The sequence below is a fragment of the Haematobia irritans genome, chromosome 2, assembly GCF_050003625.1.
Source record: "Haematobia irritans isolate KBUSLIRL chromosome 2, ASM5000362v1, whole genome shotgun sequence".
In the NCBI taxonomy this organism is placed as follows: domain Eukaryota; kingdom Metazoa; phylum Arthropoda; class Insecta; order Diptera; family Muscidae; genus Haematobia; species Haematobia irritans.
The window spans coordinates 72,774,655-72,779,537 of NC_134398.1; positions in this window are offsets into that span (position 1 = coordinate 72,774,655).

Below are 4,883 nucleotides of genomic sequence, written 5' to 3' on the forward strand. Positions count from 1 at the left end.
ACGGAGTTAAGTAATATGAGGAAATCCTGCAGAAAACTATTTAACAAAGCAAAGTCCACCAGAGCTCCTGAGGATTGGGACGCTTACAGGAAGAATCTGAGAGGATGCAAGCGAGAACTGAGAAAGGCTCAGCATAGCTCTTGGAATGTTTACTGCAATAGTATTGAAAATACGTTCGAGGCTTCCAGACTACGGAAGGTACTAGCATCCACTAACTCCGCTCTAGGTTTCATTAAAACATCAGAGGGCAGTTGGACAACGTCCAGTAAGAAGACGCTGTAGGTACTATTGGACACACATTTTCCTGGAAATCAGACGGTTGAACCATGTTCTGGCGGTGCCACAGTGGCTCAGCGGTCATTTTCCATCGAGGAAATTGTATCGGAATCTAGAATAAAATGAGCGTTAAATAGCTTTGGGCCATTCAAATCCCCCGGACCTGATGGAATTACTCCGGCGGAGTTAGAAGCAGTGACTGAAAGAATTATCCCTTGGTTGACGGTGATATATAAAGGATGTATAAACTTAGTCTATATTCCAGAAAAGTGGAGGGAAACAAAAGTGGTTTTCATATCGAAAGCGGGAAAAGCCTCGCACTCGAGTTCGAAAGATTTCCGACCAATCAGCTTATCCTCATTCCTACTTAAGAGTCTGGAGAGGATGATATACATTTATCTTAGAACTAGCGTCGATTCAAGTTTGCTCTCGAAACGACAACATGCATACTCGAAGGGCAGGTCTACTGAGACCGCATTGCATGAATTAGTCAGCTTTATTGAAAGCTCACTATCTGTCAAAGAATACACAATCGTAACGTTTCTAGACATCGACGGGGCGTTCAATAATGTCCATCCGAGCTCGATATTAAATGGACTGACAACTCTGAATGTTGATCCAGGTATAATTAGGCTGTTAGACGAACTTCTAATGAAGAGACGTATTTCAGCCACACTAGGTCAAGCAAATATACAAAGGTATGTGAACAGAGGCACTCCCCAAGGAGGAGTTCTATCACCTCTTCTTTGGAATGTTGCTATAAACAACCTTCTGGTTTATCTAGAAAAAGAAAGGATGAAAGTGGTGGCATACGCAAACGATGTGGCTCTAGCAGTCAGGGGGGAAATTCCCATCCACAATCAGAGATGTTATACAGAGAGCCCTCCGGATGACTGAGAAATGGGCTAAAGAGAATGGTCTTGGAGTAAATCATGCAAAGACAGAATTAGTCATGTACTGCAAAGATCGCAAACTCCTACGATTAAGCCCATATCCTTAGGGGGTATTGAAATTCCCTTTGGTGAGTGTGCAAAATATCTTGGCGTTATTCTGGACAGGAAGCTGAACTTTAGGCTTAATATTGAAGAAATGGCGAGAAGAGCAACGGTAGCTTTGTACTCGTGCAAAAAGGCAATAGGAAAAAAGTGGGGACTAAAACCGAAAATTGTGCATTGGCTATACATGGCACTGGTTAGACCTATAATGCTATATGGTGTTGTAGTCTAGTGGCCGGCACTTCACCAGCCGACAAGTTTAGACAAAGTTCAGCGTATGGCGTGCTTGTGTATCTCAGGCGCATTCAGTAAGACAGGAACAGATTCCCTTAATATCATGCTGCATCTATTGCCTTTAGATATTTTGGCCAAACAGTCAGCTGTAACAACGGCTGTGCGGTTGCTCGAGCTATCGCTATGATCGGAAAAAAATGTACGGTCACAGTTCGGTCCTCAAAATAATGCCAGATGTGCCTAACGTAGTGGATTACACTCTGGCGAAACCACTTTTCGACAAAAAGTTTGAAACTCTAATTCCCAACAGTGAGGCGTGGTGTACACAGACTCCGAGGAATAAAATATATATAGATTTCTACACTGATAGCTCCAAATTGGATGGACAAGTGGTTTCGGAGTATCTTCTAAAGATATGGAACTTCGAATAGCGAAAAGATTAAAGGGTGATACGGTCAAAATTTGGTCAATATAAACTTGACGTATTTCTTTCAATTTTGCATTTAAAAAACCTGAACACCCCTCATTTTGAAGGTGTGTGTGTAGAATGTTGCTCCTATTTTGATTTTGGAATTCACTCTTCAGTTGTCAAAATGCCGTCCAAGCAAGAAGAGCAGCGTATTAAAATTTTGCTCGCGCATCGCGAAAATCCGAGCTACTCGCACGCAAAGCTAAAAGTTGCCAAATCAACCGTTACAAATGTAATTAATGTGTTTGGGGAACGTTTGTCGACAGCCAGGAAGTCTGGATCGGGGGGAAATCGAAATCCGGAAGCCGCTGAGACGACAAAGAGAGTTGCCGGTAGTTTCAAGCGAAACCCTAACTTCTCTCTCCGAGATGCCGCAAATAAGCTGGGTGTATCGTCTACAACCGTGCATCGAGCCAAAAACGAGCCGGACTATCGACTTACAAGAAGGTAGTGACCCCAAATCGCGATGATAAACAAAACACGACGGCCAAAGCGCGATCCCGGAGGCTGTACACGACGATGCTGACGAAGTTTGACTGCGTGGTAATGGACGACGAAACCTACGTCAAAGCCGACTACAAACAGCTTCCGGGACAGTAGTTTTATACGACAAAAGAAAGGGGAAAGATATTTTCAAGCACATAAAACTGTCAAAGTTCCCAAAGAAATATCTGGTTTGGCAAGCCATCTGTACCTGTGGCTTGAAAAGCAGCATTTTCATAGCTTCCGGGACTGTCAACCAAGAAATTTACGTGAAAGAGTGTTTGAATAAACGTCTGCTGCCTTTCCTGAAGAAACACGGTTGATCCGTACTGTTTTGGCCGGATTTGGCATCTTGCCATTACGGTAAAAAGGCCATGGAGTGGTACGCCGCCAACAACGTGCAGGTGGTTCCCAAGGACAAGAACCCTCCCAACACGCCAGAGCTCCGCCCAATTGAGAAATACTGGGCTATTGTCAAGCGGAACCTAAAGAATGACGTTAGTGTACAAAAAATAAGGATGACTTTCCAGGGTTAACCCTTCGGTACGTGATGAGGTTCCGCTGGGCCTTTTTGATTTTTCTTCTTACATAACTTTATCTGTCGACAAACGTTCCCCAAACACTTTAATTACATTTGTAACGGTTGATTTGGCAACTTTCAGTGATTTTGCCAGCTTTGCGTGCGAGTAGCTCGGATTTTCGCGATGCGCGAGCAAAATTTTTGATACGCTGCTCTTCTTGCTTGGACGGCATTTTGACAACTGAAGAGTGAATTCCAAAATCAAAATAGGAGCAACATTCTACACACACCTTCAAAATGAGGGGTGTTTAGGTTTTTTAAATGCAAAATTGAAAGAAATACGTCAAGTTTATATTGACCAAATTTTGACCGTATCACCCTTTATTTCAAGACGCTATAATTTGCATTGTGAGTAAAACTGAGAACAAAACTATAGTTTGTTTTCTTATTCAATTTGCTTTTAATTAGTATTATTAGTAATCATAAATTACTTGAAAAAGTACAACTGAAATTTATCATTTCCCAATCGACTAAAATGCAGTTTAGATCTAAAATGAAATTACGCGTCGTCATTTTGACGAAGAATGGCTGTCTAGGGTTAACTCGAAAACGGCCAGCAACTGCCGCAAATCTCTCAACGAGATGGCTGAATAGTACAATATTCACCTAATATGGGTGCCTGGTCATAGCAACATATGGGGGAACTGCGAAGCAGATGAGTTAGCAAGGCTAGGAACTACCTTACATATTCCAGGGGAACTAGAATCTTTTGGTATGTCTTTGGCTACCTGTAAGCTCTTACTGCGTGAGAAGGCTGTCACGATGACAAATGTTCGATGGGAGAATTGCAAGGGTTGTAACGACACCAAGCAAATATGTGCCCCATTTAAACTAGATATGCAAGTGTTCTCAAGACGTCAGATATCACTTCTGATATCTGCTATAACGGGTCGCTGCCTGATAGGCGAATTTGCAAAAACTATTGGTGCAAAGTATAATGACTACTGTATGAGCTGTCATGATGCGGAGGAAAAGGAATCAATTAAACACCTCTTGTGTGAGTGTCCTGCATTTTGTATAAGGCGTAAGCGAATTTTAGGGTCATATAGCTTTAGATTACTGGCGGTCCTGGAAAACGTTAACTTAAGCAGTCTGTTAATGTTTTTGGAACAATTTGGTTGGAAAATAATAGAGAAGGTTCAGTGGTTAAAACTAGAAGTGCCCATATGTAATACACACTTTTAGTTAAATGTGGTATCACAATGGACTGAATAGTCTAATTGACGATTTTGGCATGTGTTTAGAAAGAAGTTACGACAGAAATAATGATGGTGCCTTTTTCGAAAAAATTGGTTAATATTCGGTATTTTTTGAAATTCCACATTCGATTCCTTAGCTTTCAATATATAAAGCACATAGATAGGTACATGAAATGTTTTAAGGTGCAAAAACTTGTAAATTTTGAATGCACTTATAGGTCCACTTTGTTGACCTTTTTTTAAATAAACGCGGATTTGCACATGTAAAAATGGAGAACGGAGATGGAGAAGTGCGACTTCTGTCATACGAGAAAAAAATACCAAAACCAATCAGTGAATACAACTAAGAACTAATAATTCAAGTAGGCACGCAATATGAAGGTATTATTGCCTGACCAAATAGTGGTTCAGGGTACAAACCGTTGAAAATAAACAATAAATATAAATATTAATGAAAAATTAATGAATTTTTGATACAAATTGTAAAATATAGGTTGTTCCAATAATTCAACAAACTGCTACGCCAGACAATTGTTGGTTTTCCTAACTAACAAAAAATAGTTGTGATACCCAATTTCAATTGGTTGCAGTAATAAATAATGTAGGTTAAATTCTGATTGTAGATGGAACCAAATAATTTGATTTGC